We start from the raw sequence: 15,033 nt of genomic DNA, 5'->3' as shown, positions 1-15,033 counted from the left end.
GCATACACACAGTTTGTCTGGGGTGTCCAATAGATCACCTGGTTGGACAGATGTTCTCCTTTTTGCGTTAACCTCTCACAACTTGATTTTGATCTCCTCAACTTCACTGTATAGTAGATAAATGACTCTGTTGATTATACATCATGATGACAAAACAAATGTTTTTACTGACTCACTGGTCTCCTCCCTTCTCCAGATTAAATTAAATTACCCGAAGTGACTGGCTCCACTTTTGTCGAGCGTGAAATCCATTTGTTGCTGCCCGTGGCTCTTATTTTGTATAAGTGAGCCGCTTCCTCCTGTAGAGCGCAAAAAAGGTTAGAACCCGCAAATTGCAGCTTGTGGCTATATTTAATTTTAAAACATTGTTTCCACTTCCGATCGCCACTTCTACTCACTTATACTATCAGTTACCATGACCAGCAAGCCCTCTTCTTCAGGCTCTCTTTCCTTGTGTTTTTGCTTCTGTCACTCAACCCCACAGATGACATGATATCATGGATACCATCAACCCCAAGCTTGGACTTGTTGAGGTATCCCTCAAGAACACAGTTTTACCCCCAGTCCCTCTTGCTCCCAGGGAAAAGTGAGATCATTGCCACTTGCACATAGTCTAGGACATGCATGTAGGCACACAACCACAGATGCAGCACACACATACACATATGCATGCACACTAATTCTATCCCTAAACCTAAAATCAAGTCTCAACCCTCAAACAGCCATTTAAACATGTGGGGTCCATCATTTTTCTCCCCATGAGGAATGGTGGATTACCAGTTGTTGGAGCCCGCAAATATAGTAAAAGAAGCCTGCACGCAGTAACACACACACACACACACACACACACACACACAGAGATTTGTTATTTATTCACACAGGCTCATTGTACTGTCCTCACCTCCAATATAAATGAAAGAATTATGTGTTGCAGCAAAAGCCCATGATCTGTCAAAGAAAGCATTCACTTGTCATGTCTAACTCTCACCCTCTCCACTTTTTCTCCCTCAAGCGCTGTGATGACAGTTCATTATTCATCTCACAAGAAAACTAAAAACTTTAGGTAGAGGTTCAAGAAAAGTGCGTTTTTAAAGGATTCCACACAAATTGAAGAAAAATAAATATTAGTTTTTGGAGTCAATTTGATGAACCTGAACAAAAACATAATACAGTTTATGTGTTTTTTTTATTTTCAAGTGTATTTGTCGTATGCACAGTATGTCAAGATCAACTGCACAATGAAATGGTTGGTGTGAGACTCAGAATTCTGCAGTTATACATAACCTAACTAAATATCCACGTCCTAAGGTAGTTTATAGAAGAAGAAGCACACTCAAAAGTAATTATGTATTTCATTTACATATAACAATTACCATGTAACTTCATTACATAAGTTCAATGTAAAGGGTCACATTAAATGAATTGTTTTTGAGTTAGTGAGAATACATCAGATGACTTGAGTGATTTAATAAAATAAAGATGAAAATATATAGCACAATTTATTTAGTCAAATCATTCTCAAGTTATTGTTTGAGTACATAGAAGTAGATATACAAAAAAAAAATCGTTGTTTTATAAAGTGCAGTTGCATGTGTCTAGAATATATAAAATGTTGAATATGAAATGTGAGCAGGTGCATTGCTTAAATCCAAGGTATTCCTGAGTAGCACTGTAACTTGCTCAACTTGGTAGGAGTGGTTATTTAGTTAGCATTCATCACTGTCTGCAATGAGGCCTAGGACGGTGGTATCATCAGCAATAATATTGGTGCTGTACCTGGCAACGGGGTATGTATGTAAACAGCGAGCACAGCAGTGGACTGAGCACACATCCTCGACCTTCACCCCTGCGAAATTCAACACAGACAGCCTTTCTTTTGCAGAGTAAATTCACATTTTCAGTTTGGAAAATGTCTTGATTCCCCTCAACCAATATTTGGAATTGAACAGAAAGAACTTGTTTTGGGAGATGCATCAGAATAGTCAGATACACTGACACAAGATCTTATTCATGAGCACATTGGGCAGATGAACTGCAACTGACCTTACCTACTAGACCATTTTGATCTGCTTGTGGTGACATGACTGTATGAAATCTCTTGGATCTCTTTATTTCAGTCTGGATCAAAGTGCCAGACATGGGGCCATTGTGACACTTAAAGTAAAGTTCTTTTTCTTGATATCGATCAGGCTGTTCCTGTGAAATAAGATCAGTTATTATGTTTTCACATTCATTTGTTCAGATGTAGCAATGTTGGCATCATTCCCCTGCCTAATGTTCTCCATATGGACATATGTTTTGATAAAAGGATGACTATTGTGTTCCAGTAAGTACCATTTCAGCAAATTTACACAAATGATTTATTATTTCTTGACTCATTTACACAGATATGTGTCATCATTATTAACCAACAATGCTCTGACTGCTACTTAAAACTAATTGCTCCTAACAGTCCAGGAAAAGACCAGAAGAGCAGTGCGTCACACAAATACGTTTCAGTAATTTCTGTGTTCCCTGTTGAGTTCTCTATGTCCACAGTATTGTGTCTTGAACTCACTTCCATTATATAACCCCAGATGGTTTTCTGGCGCCTCTGCTCATCTGTAACATGTTCATGGGTCCAGCCGGCACATACAGTACACCAGAGCCTGCCGCCGGTGGCTCTTTGATCTCTCCCCCCTCCAGGGCCTCCTCAGTAAGGGTGATTCTCCTCATGCTTGTCCAGCCTTAATGCTTGTAGCCGAACATGCTCCAGTTTTAATTAGGAATGGAGCACTACTGATTTCATTTGCTGCATCTATGCAAATATTTCACCCCAGGGTTCAAGCTTATGGCATTTGCATTGGCCTCTCAAGTGGACGCGCAAGTAGGTCCAGGTATTACCTCTATTGGCCCTCAGTTCCAGAAAATGCCAGTGGCTGCCAGTTTCAGATGTTCCTCCAGACCTTTCCTCTTACAGTCAGTTAATTTCAAAGGCAGACAAAGCCTTATGTTACATTATGAAACACATTGCTGTCAAGATTTTTATGTCTACCAAGGAGGTTGTGTTGATTGTCGGTTTTCAGATGGTGAACATCTTCAGATCTCAATGAAGAATAATCAGGCATGTTCTATTCTACTGAAGCAGGGTGTTTCTAGGCTTTGGCTAAAAGTGGATAGAGGGATGGAAAGATGGAAAGATAGATAGAGAGATAGTCAAGGGTGTTTACAGTTTTATATTTGTATACTGTGTGTGCATACTGTATGTGACCCAGTGGGTAAAGGACAGTAAAATATTGTGTTGGCTTTACTCTGTTATGCTCTTGTCGTGAGTCTCGGTAAGAGGAGGTTGGCCTGACTCTCTTGTTTTGGATAATTGTACGCTGCCGAGGTCTGTGGTCCCCTGCTCTGTCTCCCTGTGGCCTCGGCTGCAAGAGCCATATTTAGGTTGCACGTCCTCCTCATCCTATCCTGTCTCATCCCCATCCTGTCTGACACACCCCCACAGCGCAGCAGGGGGCAGATAAAGGGACAGAAAATGGACCCCAGGTCAAGCTGTATTGTAGATATCTCAGTTATAACACGACTTGTATTGACTTCTCAGTGATGTTCGGAAACGTTGTTTTGGACCTATTGCCAGGACATAAAGTTGCATGATTCCAACATTGGAAAACCTGGAAAAGAGTCGACTAGTTTTACAATCATAGAAAACCCATGGAAAATAATGTGTTGTCAAACTATTTCAACATTCTCCCTCTTTTCCTATGACTCTAGCAGAGCTCACCAAAACAGATCACATCGCCTTCTGAAGTCATGTTCAGTTTTATCCTTCAAAATAGTAGTTAATTAAGGAAAGTATTTGGAATAGTCTCCTCTGTTTTGTTGAGAAATGCTGTGAACACAACAACACTCACAGGTTAGATGACATTACTACATAAAGGGCCAAAACTCTGAATAATGGGAGTTGCACATCATTCAAATGTAAATAATAGTTACCAGCAATTACTCCTACTGCTAGTTGCTAATAGGTTTTAGTTAATTAGGTTTTGGACATTGCATTGACTTCCATTCATTGTGGACAGCTTATAACCAAATATTATCCCCCCAACATATCTTAAACTAACCAATTCAAGCCTAACCACAAGTCATAGTTTAGTCCTAACCTTAACCAGAACCTCAGAAATGACATTTTGCCTCATTAGGACCAGGCTTTGGTCCCCATGAGGTCTACTGGTCCTGACAAGATGTTTAATACTGGACAAAGGTCCTAAAGAGGTGACAAAAATGAGTGCACACACACACACTATGAGACATAGATGAAAAAATACCCTGGGTGCTCTGCTATGCCGGCGCACAGGCTAATCCGAAAAGAAATTGGTGTCAGATGCCTCTTATTACAACAGCAGCCACAGCAAATATATTTCTCCATTGGTTGTCTCTCTTTTATGACTTTTTCCTCAAATCTACAATTATCTGCACGTCATAAATACATGCAGTCAGTGTGTGTTACTGAAGATCCATGGGAGATGGCTCTTCCAATCTCTTTGACGGATGACAACAGATAAGATATAACAGATAAGATATATATTACACACAGCACAAAGCCCTAGCCTTAGGCAGAGTGACTGTTTGGAAAAGGAAAACCTGTTAATAATTATTAGATTTCACTCACTGTTCTCTTGACATGACTGTTTTTTAGGTCATTCATGAGTCCTAGGGATGGCTGTTGAAGTCTCTGTTTGTCAGTAAAGTGGCTAAACTATAGGTAGCACGCTTATAATCAAAATCTATAAGCAGTATGCATTGGTCCCTTCAGGGCTGCAATGTGATGTGTGCTGTAGTGTCATCATACATGATCTCCAGCCATTGCCTGCATCAACTCATGCCTGTCTCCTGCAGGAAATGATTGTAGGAGCAGGGGTTAATGCCTCTTTTATATATGCTCGATGGTTAATGCAAACAAAGGCTTGTGGGAGAAACTCTGATTTTACTGGGTCAACCTCGTTTTTCTCTCCTCCTGTCTCACTGTGCACGTTCCAACAAACACCCCTTCACCTTCTCTTTGCCACTCAGTTAAGTCACCCAGCAACGATACATCACTGCAGGGCTTGTATTCCAGTCATCATCTGCCCAAATCACCCGAGTAACGCACATGCATTTTTTAAAGCTCAAGAGTTACGCTTCTATTTTTCTTCACTCATACTCTTTCAGGAAGGTTTTTTGGTAATTCATCATTCTATTGCTCATTTTTCTTTTCCTTCCTTCAACACCTAAACGTTAACCATAGTAATGTAGAGTCTTTTCAGTGTAATCTGGCAGAATTGTGACTGCTTAGACTGATGGGTTTATATAGTTCACTCTGTATGGGGCAAATGATGGGGTCAGAATTTTTATGTAACCTTTAGGCTTCTATCCATTGGAGCACCTGCCTGGGTAATGATGTGTGTTACTTAGAAGAGGAATAACAAGTGTTCATCAGTATTAGGCTGGGGGACAAGTACATGTATGTAGATACAGGATCTTGATATTATGTGGGTTTTTCAAGGTTTGAGGATGTATCAATCAGGACTAAAGAGAATCTGACTTGAGCTCCAGCTTCAATAAAGCAAAATTATCGACAAGTTACAAGCCAGGCTGATTCATTTTCCAGTAATTTCACTTCATTGCCTTGACAGGAATGTGTTTCTGACCTGTGCAATTGTACAGCGAACCTTAACGGCAATGACTAAATAATTCTTGTTTTTGCTCTAAATGTCTCCAAACCACAGCTGTGTAAAACAAAAACCCACTGTTTTCCTTCTTCACCACTGTCATCCCTTATATTCCTCGTCATGCCCCTTATAGATGCTCGTAAGCCCCGCTCCTAACTGGAATTGGGATGCAGAGTTTCCAGTGTGTGTGCTTGCATGCCATTCATCATTCTAACAATGTTTCTCCTCACTTCAAGTGCTCTGCATTCACGTTCAGCAGAGAATTTAATGATGTGCTAAAAGATCATTTGACGTCCCAGGAGAGGAAACATAATATAGCCCCTCATTCCAGACATACGCAGATGTTGTTTGTTTATTAGTCATCACTTGTGCGTCTACTAAGATTCACTATGTAAGATTAGGTGATCATGGTCCTTCATGTTCCTTGTGTGCCAGGAAACATCAGACTAAAAGCTAAGTGCTGCCACTATACAGAAATATCACTAAATTATGTCTCACAAATTATTAGATGGAATGAACCCCAGTCACTTCGGTATTTCTTTCACCTTCCCTGTTTAGCATCTTTTGTTTAAGAATTAAATGTTTTGGTAATTATTAAACAGATTCCCATTTCTTTTGTACAGATATGTGGGTTATTGTCATCCGTGGTCCCCAGATGATGTATTCTACTGAATCTGATGATCCCTTGAATAAAAGATTTATTACTCAACTTCTCATCAACAAATAGATCGATTTGCACACATTTTTTGGTTCTCAGGTTAATGAATACTTAATGACCTTCTAGTGAGTCCCTGACCTTTCCTGTAGCGCCACCATGAGGTTGATGGGTCATTGGATGGATTACTGGGAAATTTGTGCAGACTTTTAAGGGCCAGCAGCCGAACATATTAAAGTAAAAACACAGTAATGAACATTAATGAAATCGGATGATGATAAGATAAGATAAATTTGTCATTTCTAAATGTTCTAATCTGCTCACCTATTTTCACGATAGCATGAAATCCAATGGAGCAGTTGGGTTTTTTTTAAGCCTCTTGTCAGGATGCCTCCTGGGCCCCTTCAGTTGGAGGTTTATGGGCACACCCAATTGGGAGGTAACCCTGGTAGATCCAGAACTCTCTGAAGGGATTCCATAGACCATCTGGGTAAGGAATGCCTCAGTATCCCCCAGGAAAAGCTGGACAGCATGGCGAGGGCGAGTAACATCTGGAATAGCCTACCTGGCCAGCAACCCAAGCCAAAATAAGCTGAGGACGATGGATGGATGGATGGATGGATGGATGGATGGATCATAAAATCCAAGAAGTGACTTAACAAAGTCCCTCTCTCTGGAAGTGTGACAAAACACATCTTAGATGTTTTCAAACTAGGCAACAAAAAATTGGGATTATTTACAGGACAGAATCTGTTGTCTTTAAGTATGACAGACTATGTTTGGAATAGTCCATTATCGGTCTAATGACATCTCATCTCATCCCTGCATGTCAACATACACCATCAGCACCCTGTGAACATCCAGTGTGAGCTGGTAAGTTCTGGTGTTGTGCATATACAGTCATGTAAGCAAGCACAGGCAACTACATCTAAGTATGCCTTAATGGTTTTGTGTAGAAGTTTCGGATAACAGCCATTTGGTCTCAGTACATTAGGATCCATGACAGAGGTGAACCCTTCTTTTGAAGTGCTGCTGAGTAAGAGAGAAGTGGGAAAGTTTTAAAGTAGACAAGCAGGAATTGGGAAAATTCTGGGGGAGTGAGGGATGACCATGACCAGAAAAAAGAGGATGTTGTGCCAAACTCTGAAAGTCTACGCAATGACTCATAGGTCAAGGCCCCCTGCCTGTAAACAAGATTTTTCTGGTAATTTGAATGCTGAATCACATGCTGCTCTCACACACTCTGCATCATTCACCTTGTTTCAAACCTTACTTATCTCCCAGTGAGTAAGTCAGAAATGAAACAAGGCATAGTAAATCAGTAGAGTCAAGAGAATGGGAGTATATGTGAAAAAAGACAGGATATCCCCAAGTGTGACGATAAAGCCAGGGCCAAATCTGATGATTGCAATCGTTGCAAGGATGACTCCTCTCTTTAATCTGTTTTTCCAGTACATATCTTTCATTTCCCGCAGGGCTGGGGAGTGTTATAAAAGTGATTCTGCGTGTCAAGGTCATGGTTAGGGTGTCAGCCCTGCTCTGGTTTATCTCTTGATCCGGCTAAAAGATGACCAAAGAACTGGACTGAAAGTTTTCTCTATCTCATTCACTGTAAATTTCGAAGACATGCAGAAATAAAGATGATGCAGGGACTCCAATGAACACACGACAAGGCTTTTGTTGGCCCACTGGTTAAGTCTCATGCAATTTATCTTAATTTCTCCTCTTTCCTTTGTACTCTCTTCCTTTTCCGTCAATGAGGTCATGACCCCTGACGAGACACCTTGCCCTTTAACAGACACACTTGCCGCACAGTTAGCATAATGCATTCTTTGCATTCTGAATAGACAGTGTCAGGGCCATTAAAATCCTAAAAAGAAAGGTACTGTATATGAGAGTGTTAAATCTGTGAAGGTCATATTACAGCATGTCACATGCAGCGGTCAGGCATCCATGAGCCGAAGTGTGCGTTTCTCTGAATCGTTCAATAAATACCTTCAGTAGACCGTAAATTTAAAGTCTCACTTTAACTACTTCTGAAACCAGACTACAGTGGAAACAGTATTGTTTGGACAGCTAAGTCCAAAAAGATTCCCTATTTTTGCCTTACAGTACCCCCCCCCCCCCCCCCCCACACACACACACACACACACTTTAATAATAACAGGTGTGTCTCCGTCATCACACAGCTGCACACCAGAGCTTGAAACTGAGGCCGAAAGGCGCATACTGTAAGCATGTGTGTGTGTGTGTGTGTGTGTGTGTGTGTGTGTGTGTGTGTGTGTGTGTGTGTGTGTGTGTGTGTGTGTGTGTGTGTGTGAGAGAGAGAGAATTTTGGAGAGAGGGGATTCTGTCTGTCAACAGTGACAGACTACAGTAGGGAGCGAGGGAACTAGGAATATTTTTGCAAGTGAAAAAAGCAGAAAGAGAATTTAAAAAGAGAAGGTGGTTGCTTGAGAAACGTTGTTTTATGAAAACCTCAAATGCTGCAGGGACAAAAAAGGACCTGCAGAGAAACAGGCCGGGTAAAAAGAAATCAGTGGAAAACAGCGCAGTGGTGAGAAAGTTTAAAATTTCAGTGGAGTGAACCGTTCTAATCTTTTTACTCCTGAGGGCGTTTTTTTGGAAGCCTCTCTCTCATCAGTCTGGGCAGGACTCATTTGTCCCTCTATCCCTCCCGCACTCTCACCCGCCTCCTTCCTCCTCCCCGTGCCTCCGCTCACTGCAGCAGAGCGTAACCAGAGCCACGCGATGACTACAGGTTGAGAAGTGAGTGAGAGGAAGGGAGACCAAGGAGAGGAGAGAGACTGACACACACCTCACACATTGGAGATTGGTTTGGTTCACTGTGCAGCCCACAAAGGTGAGGTGAGAAGAGAACCTTCCCAGTTTTTCAACTTTCCCTGTGTGTGTGCATGTGAGCATTTGTGTACATAAATATTTGTGTGTTTTATAAACAATTCTGTAGGTGAGTGTGACCATGATTAGTGTTGAATTAGAGCATTGAGCAAGCAAGTGCATGTTGAGCAGAGGGTTTTTCTTTGAATCCACCTCAATGAAGGCTGCTATTCATGTTGTGTTGTGTATAAACCATTGTGTGTCTCAGTGATGAGACTTTGAAGCGTGTGACAGGTTCGCCTTTCCAGGGTCACAGATAAGTGTGTGTGTGTGTGTGTGTGTGTGTGTGTGTGTGTGTGTGTGTGTGTGTGTGTGTGTGTGTGTGTGTGTGTGTGTGTCCCTGCGAAGCGGGAAAGAGACACATTGAGAATATGAATGCATGTAGCTGCCAATACATTTGTGTATCTGCACGTTTATTAGCCTGCACGCTGGCATGGCTGTGCACGCAGGGTATTGTTTTCATTCTCTTTGATTTCACTGTGGTTTCTTTTTTTGAGGGATCTATGAACTGCATGGGATTGTTTAGCTGTGTCAGCAGTGGACACCTAGTGAAGGACAGAGACTGGAGGGAGTCAACACCTCATCTGGCCACAATATGGTCTGCCTGCACGTTTCACTGTCACGTTTCAAATTGCCGAATTTCTTTTTGAAAAGACTTGTATTTGCAGCAGACATGAGAAGTTATGACTGTGATGAAAAGCAGAAAACATCTGTAGCAGATAGATGGGAAAGCGTCTCTGCAGAATCGGCAGGCATGCATCCACCATAATGTACTGCTCAATGCAAGAAGAAGCTGCACTGGTGGTATTGTTTTGCCCAAAGCTGTAAGATTTGTTTTTGTGTCTTTGTGTCTCATTTATGTTCAGCTTTATTTATTAGCATGTTAAGGCTGCCCTGCTTTACTTTCAGCCCTGCTCTGACAGCTCAGGGTTTCTAAGGTGTGGCTGAGGGACTTCAGGGTAGGGCTCAGGTTGAGGACATACACAGTTCATACTGGAATGTTTGAGATTCCCCTGGAGCATTGCTACTGCTGTGAATTTACCCATAGCCCCTAACCCGCATGCCCCCACTCAACCTCTGCTTCCTTGCCTCCCACCAGGCACTCCCCTCCTACCAGTACACCCACGTTATCCTCTGTACCTGTGAGTGGAACCTGCTCGGTCATGCCAGCCTGCCTATCTGTGCCAGCCTAACTACTACACTCTCTTAAAAAGATGGAAAATCCTCCTCAGCACGGCCAGGTGCGGCATTCCCCCTGCGAGTTTAATGCAGTCTTTTACCAGGTGTTCCATTAGCATGTCTGTGAGAAAGAGACATCAATATTACAGTTTGTGAGTGGGATGTGGCCGGGGCCTGGCCTGGTGTCTGATGTTGAATCTCTATGTTTGCGGTGAACAACCCGTATTGAGCAGCTGCCAGTATTTATATCTTGTCCTTCTGATGTGTGCGTATATTACATACTTTCTATCAGTGTTTGAGATAATTAGCTTAGATTACTATGTTCCACTCCCAAGGGGAAGTGTGGGTGTGTGCATGTGTGAGAGAGTGATTGACCTGTTGGGCACCACCTGCAAGACTGTAAACCTTGTTTTACCTCTTGCAATCACAAGAGGACATAAAGTTTCTTGTACCTTTCAGACTGTATAACACAGATTCTGATCTCTCTCTTTGGAATGTGATATACCATAAATATAAAAAAACCCTATATCTTTTATGTCCTTTGCATGGACCACTTGGACTGATAGCGGTCCATGCACTAGATATAAATACAAAATTATAACAAATTGCCAGATTTGTCCATCAGTCAGCGATCAGAATCATGCGCTCATTATCAAGGGACTAAACAGTAATTTATTTTAAAGGAGAATTGATTGATTTATGAGTTTGGAGGCGGTCCATCCAGTGAGGTCAGGAATCCAGGTGTAAAACACTGCGAGTTGAGGGTGCCAGACAAATATTCCACTGAGGACAATAGAATGGACGAGGGAGGTTTAATATAAAGTTGCTGTGCACTTGAGACGTTGGCTGGGAGAAGGAGAAGGCTCAAGATGTCATTGATAACCAAGGGAGTAAAACCTCAGGCACTTAGTGAAAGGAGTGAGACAGATGTGAAGCGAAGGGTGTGTCAGAAGAAGGAGACAGCAAAGAAGTGAGAGGAGAGTCGCTGTTCAGCTGTATGAAAGCAGTGTTGGCTGGTACATAAGATCTCTCCAATGGCTCAGTAATTGCTGCTGGAATGAAAACCATATCATATCTTCAGTGCTGTAGACGTTTACCTCATGTTACCTGTCCCCTACCTGCTTCTTCCCCTTTATTCCATATTCCCTTGTCCCTGTCTTATGGCCTCATTGGGGCTGGTCTGGCAGGGGTATGGTTTTCATTAGTCAATTACAACCTTAGAGGCTGGCTTTTCTGAATCACTTTTCTTTCCTATTTTTACTTCTTTTTCTTTCTGAGGTCGCCTTTCATTCTGCTCGGAACCATATTCCGTCCAGTTTTTTCTTCTCCCTCTGAATTTCACTGCCTATCGCAGATCAACCTGCGACGTATTGCAGTATGTTGCGAACTGAATGTGCTCCATATGATATAGATGTCACCATGACAGGCTTTTGTCAGATTGCCAAAATTTGATGTGCTTTTAATTTGAAAAGACCAACAAGTTCACCTTCCAAGTGTGGTGCATACCAGGTACTTGCATGTGTATGTGCATGTAGAGATACATGCGAGCCCTCACATGCTCTTGCATTAATCAATGCATGTAACAATGGGATACTTCAATATTCCTTCTGGGAGTGAAATAGTCAAACATTTATTCAGATATTTTGACGGACGTCCTTATAGAATTTAGACGTATAATTTTTTATCTATACTGTCAAACTGCAGTAGTCAGGTCATGTCCATGGGATCACACAGAGTCCATGCCCCATGGCATGGGAAGGAACCGAGAAAAATATTCTATTCAAATTATAAACTTGCAAGTACTTGCCTATTGATTTTTTCAGCATAAAATATTGTAATATCTTAAATATATTTAATGCCATGTTGCAGGTTGGCACTGACTTGTTCAAATGTACATAACTGATTAAATACAATTACATTACTGTAAAATATAAGCAGCCAAATGCAGCCGCTAATGGCTCAGACTTAACACCCTATGTGTAAAGCTGTATATGAGCACTGGCTTACAATAACACTCAGGATTGTGTGGTGGAGCCAGGGATAAACAGCTGTAGGCAATTTAGCCTCCTGGATGTAAAGCTCTGGGCAGTGGGCGGTAGACAGTGTGTTCGCTGTGGCAGCCTAATCTCCAGCTGAGATGTTGGAGGACACTAAGCCATTGGATGGGCATGACTGTTTTCTTCACTGATGGACATCAGTTGACCAAAAGAAAATAAGAAACAAATTGGATCAGAGTCCGCAGACGGAGTTGGAGCGCATTTGAATTATCATTAAACCCCCAGAGTCTCACATCGACCCGGCTCAGGATTTTACCGTTTCCTCCGCACAGCCAGAGTAAAAGATGTGTACTCATTTGCTTTGGTCCAGTGCTTGCTGCCTAAAATTATATAAACAGTTAACACCCTCATACCCTTGATATTAAAGACACTCAAATTTCTTATCAACTGGCATATCATTGGATGGTCTTATTGATAATGCCTATGACATTTTTTTCTTCCTATCTCCTCTCACTTGTTGTGACTCAGCTCGTCATAAATCTCTAGCAGTAATCTTTGGAGTTTTTGAATGTGTCATTGCTTTGGTTTAGAGTATAGATTGCTGGTAAAACTGTTACTGGCTACTTGGTTTCATTCTCTCCTTTTGTGTTCTGGCTCCTTAATGTCGTAAGGAATTATTAAACACTGTCATGTAACAGCAGTTACAAAAAAATGTCCACTAAAGCACTTTCTGTGAGACCTCAGGAGAGAACTCGGAGTGGGGGCGTGGAGATAATGATTTCCTGACAACTACCACAATCTGTAGCTCTGTTTGAAGGCATATAACTAATGAACTAAAATTCTTCTCTGAGGCTGCAGCCCACCATCTACTTGTATCAGTTGTGTTTATTATTTTTTCATGGTTGAAGTTTACAATCCCACACTCACTTCAGTGTGGAGGACAGCGAAAGCTAAAAGCTGGATAACGTTCACTGTTCACCACTTCACTTGATTTAGATGCAATGCCACTGAGGTCATAAAGCCTGCCTGCAGGGAGGGTAAGCAAGGATGCCAGGAGGGGATAAGCCCAGAGTTAACGCACACCTGGAGTAAAGCACCCCCACAGTGTGCAGACACACAATCACATACTGTATGAACGCAGAAACAGTTTAGGTGCCCACTGTAAGACAGAGCGGTTTCTGAAGTGTTCCCACGATACAAACGTCAGCCGCCCTGCTGCGAGATCATCAGCTCCTCACCGTTACCAACTGCACAACCTCATGTGGTCACTTCTCGTCTTCCTGGAACATGACTTGTGACTGGATAGCTTCTCACTTTGGCCCCTGAGGTTTGGGCTGTGTATACGTCACACGTGGATCTTATTGAACAGGGCAGGTATAACTCAGGGCAGTAGAGCAGAATTTCTGTCAGTTGCCCTCGAGCACACAATTCCTGTTTTTTCTTTACATAAATCACCAATCAGTTTTATAATAAGAAGGAACGCAGGCAAATGCTTCTTTAGGGGTCAGGTGCAGAATGTCTGCTAACCTTTCCGATTCCAAGTTTTTGCCTTTGGGCCATCATCCTGGTTCTTTGTGTTAAGAAGAGGAGACATGATTACTGGCCACTAAATGGCTTTGTTCTAAAAATGAAAGCGGGACACACCTAAAGATGGTGTTAAGTGGTACGCAGACGGTCCCCTCTCTGATAAGTAATATGACTCAAGTTTCCTTCTGTGGGTGTGTATGTGTGGGGTTGCTTGTGTTAATGCGTGGGTGTGTGCATGTGGCTTTGTGGTTGCATGAATCCATCTTTGTGTCTCTACGTGTGTACACATGTTTGTCACAATAGTAAAAGAGCTTAACTCCTTGTGGTTGCAGCTCTGTGGTCTCATGGACTAGATGAACTCAAACGTCACACAGACAGACACACAGGCACACACACACACACACACACACACACACACACACACACACACACACACACACACACACACACCTCAAGGTGACCCCCCATGGCAGTGTGCCCAGTGTGTCACAAAACCACACAGTTGTGCATTCCCAGACTCTGTGAGTGGGATTAGATTAGCAGAGTGGAACTTTTGTATCTGTAGGCGATGGCTCTGTGTGTTTGTCTGATTGCATCTCTATGTTTATTTGTGTCTGCGCATAAACGTGACCTGTGAGGCTCCTGCCAGCTCAAGGTGTGTGGGACAGACCGCTCAGCAGCGGCTGCACTTTTATTGGATTATGTATGAATGCTCTCCAGTGAGCTCCCGTGGGTCAGTATTTTATGGTGGCACAAATGGCTCTGTCTGCCATATGCCCATTTCAGTTTGTGTATAATTTAATGGTTTTACACTGAATGGGCTTCCACTCCCATGCCACTTACTAGGATATATTTCCGATTAAATGTTAGAGCACTGACACTACGGATCATTTGCTTGAAAGTTGTTTTGTAAAATCACACTTGTCTAATGTAGTTTTTCCAGCTTTAAACTCACACCTGTTCTGTGCCAGTGCAGCTTCGTGCCTCCTCTACCATATGATATGCATGTGCACCAGATTTTTTGCTTTGGCCTCTGATGTGAAGGCTAAATCAGAGTCAGCAGGGCTCACTTTGGTTCTTCAGCACC

The 15,033-nt window shown here is 42.2% G+C and overlaps 1 protein-coding gene across 4 annotated transcripts in view; it reads left to right on the top strand.

The window, feature by feature from the left end:
• LOC109624519 (zinc finger protein 469) overlaps nucleotides 1–15,033 on the top strand; it is a 181,391-nt gene that overhangs the window by 108,780 nt on the left and 57,578 nt on the right. The window contains exon 1 of one of the 4 annotated variants that reach the window (XM_020079258.2): nucleotides 9,075–9,208. The exons of 2 other annotated variants lie outside the window; for them this stretch is intronic. The gene's annotated coding sequence lies outside the window, so the exon portion shown is untranslated. Of the gene's footprint in view, nucleotides 1–9,074; nucleotides 9,214–15,033 lie in introns of those variants that run through there. One more of the 4 variants, XM_069528428.1, reaches the window with a different exon arrangement.

This window comes from Paralichthys olivaceus, chromosome 7, assembly GCF_024713975.1.
Source record: "Paralichthys olivaceus isolate ysfri-2021 chromosome 7, ASM2471397v2, whole genome shotgun sequence".
NCBI classification, from domain to species: Eukaryota; Metazoa; Chordata; class Actinopteri; order Pleuronectiformes; family Paralichthyidae; genus Paralichthys; species Paralichthys olivaceus.
The sequence above is the reverse complement of the archived record's forward strand: the minus strand, read 5'-3'. Positions and strand labels throughout refer to the sequence as shown.